General features: G+C 32.9%; 1 protein-coding gene across 1 annotated transcript in view; it reads left to right on the top strand.

Annotated features, from left to right (window-relative positions):
- Positions 1-1,577: 1,577 nt before the first annotated feature.
- Positions 1,578-12,102, top strand: part of LOC108917163 (serine protease gd-like) — an 89,590-nt gene continuing 79,065 nt past the window's right edge. The window contains exon 1 of the mRNA XM_018723642.2: positions 1,578-2,030. The gene's annotated coding sequence lies outside the window, so the exon portion shown is untranslated. The remainder of the gene's footprint in view (positions 2,031-12,102) is intronic.

The following is a 12,102-nucleotide window of genomic DNA, read 5'->3' as shown; positions in this document are numbered from 1 at the left end:
AGGTGATTCACAAATAGTGACCAAAAATGAAATCTCGCATTCTTGTGAATTTTAAGGGAAGTCTTTCCTACAAAGATAAGTTTTTATCTAGGACGCTTCGTTAAAAGGACCAGGGTGTTAAACTTCAAAAAATATTTCAAATTTCTTTAAATAATTTAAAAACTAGTAACTGAAATAATTTGAAATGGGGTACATGTATTTATGTAAACATTGTCCAAAATTTGAGGGCTTTTCCTAAAATTTACATGCTCCATTGCCGGAGATACAGGATATCGGTGGCATGTTTTTCTAAATAAAATAGTACGCCACGGTAACAACCATGGTATTTTCGGATTCGTCTTTCGATTGTCTACAAAATTTCTACTCTTATATTTTTCGAAAAAAGCCTGATTTTCGAGTAAACCTTAAAAAGCGAACTGAGAACACACTTCAATATTCGAATATGCTTTTTAAAATTACATGGTGGGCTGCGATAGCAACTTTGACATTCTGAACAATTAGAAGAAAGAATAAATAACGCTTTTCATCAAATTCAAGTAACAATAAATTTCGAATAAATTACATTTTCGTTAATAAAAAGATGTCGTTCCTGTGTTCGTGAAAATTGAGGTATTTTTGAGCATTTACTCAAAATCATTAAAATTATGACTAATGTTATTAATTTCTTTATTCGAATAAATAACCTTGCTTGTCATTTAAGTAAAAGTGTTTTCATAGGAATAACTCCTCTTAAGATTCACCAAAAAATATGGTGTTTTATTTTTGATCACCATTTGTGAAACACCCTGTATAATTTAATCGGCTGCGGCCTCTTACAAAAAATAATAGAGAAAAGAAAGATATATTAATATTAAAGGAAGTGGGTAAGTAATAATAGAATAAACATTATTTGATATCTGCTGTGGAAGCAGATAAAATATGCTAAATTAAACTATAAAAAACAGACTGATTTTTCGAAACGTTAACTATAATAGAAGGGTGTGCGTTTTTTATTTGTCTACTTTCTTCAGTCTCAGATTTTTGGTTACACAAAATTAGTTCAATAAAATAAAGAATACCCAATAAACAGGAAAAATACTAAAATTAATTCACAAATAAATAACTTCAGACTATAAAATTTTGTTAAAATACTGGTAATTTTTTTTCGAAATTCTGAGGAGATTTTCGTTGGAAAATATATCAATTTGGCACGTACAAAACCACACAATTGCTTCTGTCCATTATTATTTATGCAAAAACGTTTGGCAAAACGAAATTTTTAAAAAATCTGTAAAAAATATTCTCATACGGTAAATATGTACATACTTCATTATTAACACTGCAATTATTTGTAAGTTCAATTATTCAATTATTCATATTTCTTAATCATTACACAGGCTATAAATATAAACCGCGTACTTGCGTCAAAACCGAATTATGTCCTAGAAATTGGTTAAGATACCGGTAGTTTTTTGCCAAGCACTTTCTATCCGCTCCACCCATTTCCACGAACCGCCCATGGCATGTGGGCGTCTTGTAGGATTTCCCAAACTCCCGGTATGTCTAATTGTATTGTAACATTATTCTATCAAATCATTCACGTTTTCTCATTCCGTTCCCTTCCTTTTATTGTAGCGTGAAAAAGACAAACAAAAAGATCGGCGCTGAGTAATATTTCGAGATACCTACTTTTGTCAAGTGGGCAGCGCGTTGCACTTGTTCCGTTTTGTGGCAGATGACAAATGAATCAGTGAGGGAAATGTCGAATGCGTCTAGGGACCCGGGGAAGTGAGTTTCTTTTATTATTTTTAAAAGTGCACACTCGATCGAGGACACAATCGTCGATTAATTTGATCTAGACTTTGACACAGAAAAGACGCGCTGGTACGGACGTGTGGTGATAATCGGCAAGTGTTTATTTTAATTAATTGAGATATTTACAGTGTCTTACTAAAGTATTAACATCATCGGAACTCGTGTGCGGATTTATCAATTAAATACAGGAATTATTTAAAAAAGTTTATTATTTTCTTGGATTTTGACCTATAACCGTAAGTATTTTATTATTATGACGTTACAAGATATTATAATCATAAGTGAATGGTAAACAGACTATTTAATGATGCTATCAATATGTCCATTTCACATTAGAATATCGAGAAACCTTTTAATTGTTATGCGACATCGATTTAAAAGCATCTGCAGTATTGTAAAATCAATGTGCGACTAAAAATTCTTTTAATAATGAGTAATATTTTTTGGACTGATCAGTATTTTGATTGACATTCGTGGATTGTATCGCCAATTTATTGATGTTGGATTAACATAATTAAAGCAAAAAATCTTCTATATTAGGAAAGTGTTCCTTTTATTTATCTAGAGCAAAAAATGGGTACTATACAAAAAAATGAAAAAGTAAACAACATATTTTACATACTAGTGCAAAAAATCTGACTTTACTTACTTTAGGGGCATAAAGTATTTTACGCAAAGTAGCAGAAAAAATTTTTTGATAATAACTCTTACAGTTCAAAAAGAACTATTTTAATTTTGACATTTAAATCTATTTTGAGGACCGTTTGTAAATGTTTCTTTTTTAATTCTGTCTCGGGCTGTCCAAACAATTTACAATGAACGCCAATTCACATCGTTGATAGATAATTCAGGATCCTTTAATTTTGAATATATTAGTAAACATTAATAAACGTAGTTTCAGTGTGGGCGAGATACAACCTACAAAGTATGTCACATCTTAATTGTCACTGTTGCTCAATACCTATTGCTTTGTACAGAATGGCAAAGATCGACCTACTGATTTATACGTACTTTTTTTATAAAATCTAAGCCAATTAGAAACAATATATCTGCACTGTACCAGTTATATAAGTTGTCTTCAGGGTATAAGACAACTGACAATACATTCAGAATAAGCAAAAACAAAGCAAATTTTTATCTCGTATACTATAAACATAATCACACCCCTCAGAATGCATTTAGGAAACTATTAAACACATGCATTAATCACAATTATTATCGAGTATCTTTACAAATTTGGTGGGCAAAACAGGAAACGTACATTTTCTGATGTCTATATGTTCTCCGTGATCTTTCATGCGAATAATTAAAGGAAGTTGCTCTAGTTTAGCATTAAGCTTCGTCACTTCCTGGATGGATATACTTGTTCTATCATTTTCTTACTAAAAGTGTGATTTCTTGTGTAAAACACAAGCTTTAACTAATGATGTTATGGGAAGCAATTGCTCTGCTGACTAGAGCTCCGTCAGTCATTGAATTACATAAACAATGACAATATGATATATTTGATAGGTTATAACCTCATCCGTACTAAAAATATATCAATAAATGACACCTCATTTGTCGGTCGTCTCACCTTTGTCATACTGATGAGAGCAAATAAGTTCGAAACCTGTCTATTTCTGGTAATTCTGTTGACTTATAATTTTAGTTATTTGTTGTACACTGTGTACCAAAATGATGGAATAAAATTCATATTTTTTCCAGTTGACATTTTAAAACATCGCTGAAACGGGTCAATTAGTAAATAGAAATTGTCACTTTCTGATATATTTTCTATTTTTTTGAGCCATGACTGACAGACCCATAACATTACCGACATTTTTTTAATGGGACGCTCTATATTTTATAGTGTAAATAGACAGCCCTTCTAAAGACGAATTCAGGTTATACTTACTTTTTTGTCATAGATGTCAAAAAATTGAAGAATTAAGTGAAAACAATTATTTAGTACTACATACTATTTATTTTATTATAGCAAATGTTCAAAGTGGCCCCCATTAACCATTGCACAATGCCCATTTCGGTGTTCAAAATTATCAGTTACATTTTGAATAACATTCGGTGTTATGTTTCGAACTTCTTCTCTGATACGATTTTTCAATCCTTCGATAGTATCCGGTCTGTTCACATACACTTTGCTTTTTAGATAACCCCACAAAAAAATCTAGTAGGGTTAAGTCAGGGGAGCGTAGAGGCCATTCAAGCGGCCCTCTTCTTCCTATCCATCGAGTTGGGAAAACTTCATTAAGGTAATTTCTTACATCGAGGCGAAAATGTGGAGGGACACCATCTTGTTGGAATCAAACATCACCAGTAGGCATGTCGTGCTCTTTACAGTTAGGAAAAATTAATTCCAGGGCTGGAATCAGCTGAAAACACAAAAATTCCAAATAAATGATGCCTGTCAAATTGCCCTAGTCCCAGTATGCGATTTCCTATTATTCCAGCCCAAACATTCACTTTTCCGGCCGTTGTGTATGTTTTTCTTGCATCCAATGCGGACTTTCTGGGCTCCAAAACCTATTATTTTCCCTGTTCACGTTTCTGTTTAAGCCAAAAGTTGCTTCGTCAGTGAAAATTATGTGATTTTTTAAGTTAAGTATTTCAAATAAATTTCTTATTTCCTCGCAAAACTGCAATCTTCTGTCTGTGTCATGTGCCCATAGTTCTTGTAAGACGTTAACATTGTAAAGATGCCACCTTTGAGACTTCAGATTCAGAGTTCTGTGAACTGAGGACTTCGACAAGTTGAAGTTGGCTGAGATAGATCTAAAAGATGAGTGAGGATTTTCAGTAACGGCGAGCATCACATTTTGACGATCACTTTCGCTTACCGTTCTTCGCCTTCCTGATTCAGATAAATCTGTTATCCTTCCGGTTTATTCAAAATCTTTGGATACTGTACTTATTATAGCTCGTCTAATTCTCTGGTCCGGATACTTATTGTGAAATAATAAATAAGTACGTTTTTTAAAGCACAGAAAAGACTATGATTGTTTGAAATAGTCGTAAGTTCGACATAAAAGGCAATTTTTTACATTTTTTGACAACTGTGATAAAAAAGTAGGTATAACCTTATATCGCTGAATGCATCTTTAGAATGATTATCTTTTATTCTACAAACTATAGAGCGTCATATTAAAACAAATGTCTGTAATGTTATAGGTTTGTCAAACATAGCTCAAAAAGAAAATATTGCAGAAAAGTGACAATTTCTATTTACTACCTGTTTTAGCGATTTTTTAAAATCTGAACTGGAAAAAAAATATGAATTATATTCCATCATTTTGGGACACAGTCTATATTGCTGGTATAACTCAATGCTGGACTGGGCTGTAGTCCGCAGAGTAGTTGTTTCTCAGAGTATGATAAATATTAAACATAAGTAATAATAGAAAGTTCTTTATCACTTTGTTAAATTTTATTATTACAAAATTAACGTAGTAGGTTATTCCTTCATTGATATAAACACTCGCTTTTCTTACTTTAGTGTCACGAACCCCAAGATTCACATAAAATTTCAAAATTAATAAAAAAATCATTTATTTAGTAAATATGTCAAATCTGATGTTTTCGAAATGAAAAAATTTGGCTGTAATCATATAAATTGTCAAATTTGCCCAACAATTACCTTGATATAATAATCATTTCTGGGATGGTTTTCATTAAATACCGCAATTACTTACGCAACAAGTATGTAAAGAACAGTTTTTTCATATGTGGGAATTTTGCAGTCTCGGGGTGATAAGGCATTTTTCATGCGAATTACACAATATTTTTTTCTACTAATAGAAGATATACAGGGTGATACTTTTAGGATGTATATTGCATTAGAAAGTAAGGCTACTTTTTTATATACTTCCAGTAATGAATAATAAGATTGTAGATGGCACATCTTTTGTTATATCTTAATAGTGCTTTGAGATATCTTATTTATATTTTAAATTTAGAGCATCTGGATACTAATTTACTCAGTTTGTTCAAATGATACATGTTGCGTAAGGTGTAGTTTGAGGGTGTAACTACTACTGTTTCATTTTTTTATTTATTTTTTTCACATTTGAAATATTTAGAAACATATTGACTTATGGATTATTAAGAGAAAAAAATGTATTCTTCTAGTCGTTTTCGAGAAAATAAGATGTACATATCAGGATGCATGTGTAACGTACCTAACAATAAATTTCTCAATGTCCGTCGCCTATGAATATCAAAAAATATATCAGTTATCCATCATTATAAGGTATTAGAGGTCTGTTCAGAAAATAATAGAACTTTTTGAATTACATGCTAATGGAGATACTTAGTGATACTCCGTTGCGCATAACCTCCTGTGTAACCACAATGTTCTTGGATTGTTTAGTTTTCGTGATATTGTTATTTGAGTACAACTGGTTTAAGTGGTAGTGACGATTTAAAATATGATTTTCTGGAACAACGATGCAATGCAAAATTTTGCTTGAAACTGTCGAAAACGGAAACGTATCAACTTTTGAAACAAGCTTACGGAGATGGTGCATGCAAATCATTGACTGTTAGAGAAATTGCGGAAGAGGTTAGCATCTCAATTGTTTCATGCTATGAAAAACATACATCGAGTTCAAGCAATGTCAAAGTGATGCTCACTGTTTTTTTACTTTAATGGAATTGTGCATTTTGATTGCTTGCCTCAAGGTGAAACAGTGAACCGTGTGTACTGTCAAGGCGTTTTACAACATCAAATGAAAAAATCCGCAAGAGAGTTGTGACGAGACAACTTATGCTTCTTGCACCATGACAATGCACCTGCACACTCAGCTTTATCAATTCGTCAGTTTTGTGTCAAAAATCATATTACTGTCNCTGTTTCGCTAGTTAGCTGTGATTTATATTGTTATTTTGGTATTCTGTTCACATACTTATTTGTTCTTTTTCTTTTATGTTAGCTATTTATTTTACTGTTACTCTAAAAGCTGTTAACTGTCATTTTGTATATTTTATTGGACTAAATAGGCTTTGCCTCCGTCCTTGCTATTACGTAATAATAATAATAATAATATTGTTATTTGAATACAACTGGTTTAGGTGGTAGTAACGATTTGAAATATGATTTTCTGGAACAACGATGCAATGCAAAATTTTGCTTGAAACTGTCGAAAACGGAAACGTGTCAACTTTTGAAACAAGCTTACGGAGATGGTGCGTGCAAATCACCGATTGACTGTCAGAGAAATTGCGGAAGAGGTTAACATCTCAATTGTTTCATGCTATGAAAAACATACATCGAGTTTAAGCAATGTCAAAGTGATGCTCACTGTTTTTTTTTACTTTAATGGAATTGTGCATTTTGATTGCTTGCCTTGAGGTGAAACAGTGAATCGTGTGTACTGTCAAGGCGTTTTACAACATCAAATGAAAATATCCGCAAGAAGAGAGTTGTGACGAGACAACTTATGCTTCTTGCACCATGACAATGCACCTGCACACTCCGCTTTATCAATTCGTCAGTTTTGTGTCAAAATTCAGATTACTGTCCTCCATCACCCTCCTTACTCTCCAGATCTGGCTTTTTGCGATTTTTTCTTATTTCCGAAATTAAAATCAATACTGAAAGGACGCCGTTTTCAGACTATCGATGACATCAAACGAAATTCGTCACAGACTTCAAAGGCCATTTCAAATGAAGCTATGCAGGCCTTCTTCGTGAAATGGAAAAAGTGTGTGAATAGAGGAGGGGAGTACTTTGAAGGAGACAAGGACCAATAATGTATAAAATTAATAATAAAGTTTAAAAAAGTAAAGTTCGGTTATGTTTTGAACAAACTCATCAATTTTCAGAAGAAATATACCAGCCATTTTCAGGAACTGCGTCAAGATTGTAGAAAAACGCTCAGACCCGTCGATTTTAGGTTAAAGGGGGACATTCTTTGCTGGTATTTCTGACTACGCCACTTTCACCCCCAAGCAAGGGTAAGCATCACCCCAAAATAATTAAATGGCATTGGGGGTTGAGTAATATTTCTTTTTAAAGCTTTTACAATTGTCTTTACAACAGACTTTAACTTTTATAATTCCGCCCAATACTTTGAAAAAAAAAATACATTTTAAATTTTAAATTATGTTTAGTTGCTTACTTACTACTTAGTTGATTAAATGTTCAAACTGATGACCGCCCGCTTCCATACAAGAATAAAGATTTTGTTCGAAACGTTCGCGCACATTCCGAAGCATTTCCGGAGTGATTCGACGGCATTCGTCGACGATTCTTTGACGCAAATCTTCCAGCGACGCTGGCTGTGTTTTATAGATTTTACTTTTTAGGTATCCCCACAAAAAGAAATCAAGGGGCGATAAATCCGGTGATCGTGGAGGCCACTCAATGCTGCCTCTTCTCCCAATCCAATTCCGTAGAAAACGTTGGTCCAAATACTGACGGACAATTAACGCATAATGCGGAGGAGCACCGTCCTGTTGAAAAATCAAATGATCTTCATCATACTCTGGAACATTTTCAATAATATCAGTCAAGGCAGGGTCAATAGCGTCTTCCAGTAATTGCAAATACATTTGGCCAGTCAAATTACCAGGTAGAAAAAAAGGACCCACCAGCCGGTCACCGAAAATTCCAGCCCATACATTTAATTTTTCCGGTTGCTGTGTATGCACCTCGTGAAAAACTCTTGGGTTTGAATCGGACCAATAGCGGCAATTGTGACGATTTACCGTCCCGTTCAAGAAAAAACTGCATTCATCAGAAAAACAGATGTTAAAAAGGAACTGTGGATCGTTCCCTGCTCGCTCACTCATTATTTCGCAAAATTGCAAACGGCGGTCATAATCATCCTCATGAAGTTCCTGGACTAAATGTATTTTGTATGGATGGAATTTATTCTTCTTCAAAATGGTTTGTATGCTAGTTCGATTGATCCCAGACACAGATGCCAGCTGCCTCGTACTTAATGTAGGATCAAGATGAACTTGTCCCAAAACTGCAACTTCACTAGCTTCATTAACTATAGGTTTTTCAATTTCTCGTTTTTTATTGGCTACGTTCCCTGTCTCTTGAAATTTTTTTACTAACTCTAGAACATACTTCCTCCTGACATGTCGATCTTGATGTTGTTCATTAAATAGCTGAGCTGTTCTATTCGCACATTTATTGTTCATAAAGTAAAGCGAAATGATATCTACCCTTTCCGCAATGGAATAAACCATAGTGTTTAATTTTCAAAAACACAATTAAATAAACTACCAACCAACGCTTCCAAATAATACTAGAAAATAATTTGGAATCCACTAATTTTACGTTCATTGTGTGTGTATAGCATTCATTTCTGTTTTTTACAATTGTGTTTTTTTTACGAAAGTGATAACAAATCGCCAAAAACCAATGTAACGCAAGAAATACTAAATTTATACCATTGGCGTACTTAACTCGAATGACTGACATTTTTACTGTTACTAATTGTTTGTACATAAGATTCAACTTTAAAATCAAAATTCTTAATAAGTATTGGGCGGAATTATAAAATTTAAAGTCTGTTGTAGAGATAATTGTAAGAGCTTTCAAAAGATATGTTACACAACCCTCAATGCCATTTAAATATTTTGGGGTGATGCTTACCCTTGCTTGGGGGTGAATGTGGCGGAGTCAAAAATACCAGCAAAGAATGTCCCCCTTTAATCTAAAATCGACGGGTCTGAGCGTTTTTCTACAATCTTGACGCAGTTCCTGAAAATGGCCCTCTGTCGTTTTCATTTGCCACCCTGTATAAAAAGTACCCTTATTTTTGGATGTACCTACTCTTCGTCGTGAAAATATCGTTAGCAAATTTAGGAACACCCTCTATAAAATCAGCATTTGTTATAGGTAGGAAGAATAACGTACTTTTTAATTGCTTTGTTGTATGACATAATAAAGACAGTTCTTGAATGTAAAGGTAATACAGTAACGAAAATACAAAAATAAATAGTCGCCGATTGCCACCAGTTGTTGTTTTAGCCATTGGTATGGATTTTCCATATATAAAATTTAGTTCATCCCAGTCAACAGGGAACAGTTATACATACATTTCTCCCAACTGGTTTGCGGTTGGTAATAGCATTGTAATATCGACTATTGCAACATAACGAATTATACTTGTAAATTATCTATTACTGGTGTTAAAAAAGTATTTTCCTGATTGTAATTCACACACCATAAGATTCACGTAAAATTCCAGGAGTGTTAAGAAAATTAATATATGAATCACACGATCTTTTCTCAAATGTGATTTTTACTGAATGAAATGGATTAGTCCCTGAATATATTTCACTTTCGTAGGCATAAATAATTGTCAAATTTTTATATAGGTATAGCTACTTCCCTAAACTTATAACAAGTCGATATTTAACGTAACTATCTTTCTTCTGTTAAATATTCTTCACAAATTGTCCACACTAAGTAAGCGATGCGACACTGCAATTAGAAGGTGAAATTAATAATAAAACAATAACATAATTGTGTATTCAAGATGTACATAGATCCTATGAAGGACAGCGTAACATGTAGTGGTATTTTCTAGTCAATTGGTTTCTAATAGACATTTAAACGTGCTTATAGTGATTTTAATAACTTGATATGGGTACTGCGCTTAAACAAAAAATATACGCGAATATGTTTATAAGAGAATTTGGAGAAGATAAAAGATCTATAGATAAAGACAATAATGTATATACGGTACACATAGATATGCGAAAAGAAACATTAAATCCTTGTGAATATGATAACGGTAAAGCAGAGTCCTCATGATTCGCTTACTTGCCAAACATTCGTTGAATGAGTCTAATGTTTATAGATTATTTGGCCAAAATCCATATCACGAAGTATCATATCCACCCACGTACATGACAATGACAAGTATCTTCTCAAATATACTCAAACGTCCTTCACATGATATGATGTATACTTACCAATTATCCGTATGTCAACTGATTGTGTACACTTATCTTTATTTACAAATGTAGGAGCAATATACGTGGAACTTTCTTTAATTTCTTTTAAGTTTGTTATATTTGATATATTTCATTACATGTCGAATAACATTCACTTGTCGGTTGTGCCGTGTAGATTTGATGTATATTTGGCAAGTGGTTTCGAATATATATTGACATGCACCATCCATATGATACGACATCTGCTTACTTTTAACAGCAAATCTACACACGTCTCTGCATTCTCGATCGTTCAATCGTCTATCTATACCATATGAGGGAAATTGGAATCACACGTGCTGAAAGCAAAACTTTGATCTATATAAGATATTTTAAATGAAAATAAAGAAAAATATAAAAAATATAAACACTAATTGATGATGGAAGTTATTGATGTTAAAACAGAAAAATAATAACGAAATAATCATTGCAACAAAACTCAAATTGTGTCCTGACTCATACCTATACTAAGGAGAAAACTTTTCAACATGGCAATGTCCCTGGGACGAACACAAATAAAATATCTAGAACTCTTAGCATTTTCGGTTATACCGAAAGTCGACACCAACTTCATTATTTGAAATGGGACACCCTATATATTATCACATTCTCGGATTATACGTGAAATTTGATGGTCACTTAATTAAATATTCCCTATACCTTGTAGTTATAGATTTTGAGATTTATTAATTTTTAAAGAAAAAATTTGACAGGTGCAAGAGTCCGCGTAGATGCTAGTAACTCTTTTCAGGAGCGTGATATCAAGTGGATATTTGGTACCTGTAAATGGCATAGGTAACACTAAGTTACAGTATACCAACAAATTAAAACATTTAATACTAGGTGTTTTATTTTTGATGTTACATTTTGATAACTTCAAACAGCTATAACTTGGTTAACTTAAATGGAACACCCTATATTTTTTTCTCCGTCGCATGCAAATTGAAATTTCCTTTCAAGCCATATAATTATTGTCGGGGTTGCCGCTACTACTTTTAGAGATATTTGCAATTTTCCATTTTTGTACACTTTTTCTCGTATCAGACCTATTGTCAAATTGGCCATGATCAGAAACACTCCAAAAAAATTAAAATAACTAGACATTTGTCAAGTTAGTTGCCAAATTATTGGTATGTCTGTAATAGTTTTTGCTGCTAGAAAAAAGCAGCAGGTTCTCTAGATGTTCTTGAAATTACTTTGTCACATTTTCCATAAATAACGAACAAATTAAAATAATCCTCATTAGTATAATTTAAACGATCCCCAGACATTTTTATTTAAATTTTCGGCAAAAACTATTCAGACACAATAATAATTTGACAACTAACTTAATAAATGTCATATTATTTCAAT

This window comes from Anoplophora glabripennis, unplaced genomic scaffold (genome assembly GCF_000390285.2).
Source record: "Anoplophora glabripennis isolate ALB-LARVAE unplaced genomic scaffold, Agla_2.0 scaffold79, whole genome shotgun sequence".
NCBI lineage: Eukaryota > Metazoa > Arthropoda > Insecta > Coleoptera > Cerambycidae > Anoplophora > Anoplophora glabripennis.
Note: the sequence above shows the minus strand (reverse complement) of the source record. Positions and strands in the feature narration are given on the sequence as shown.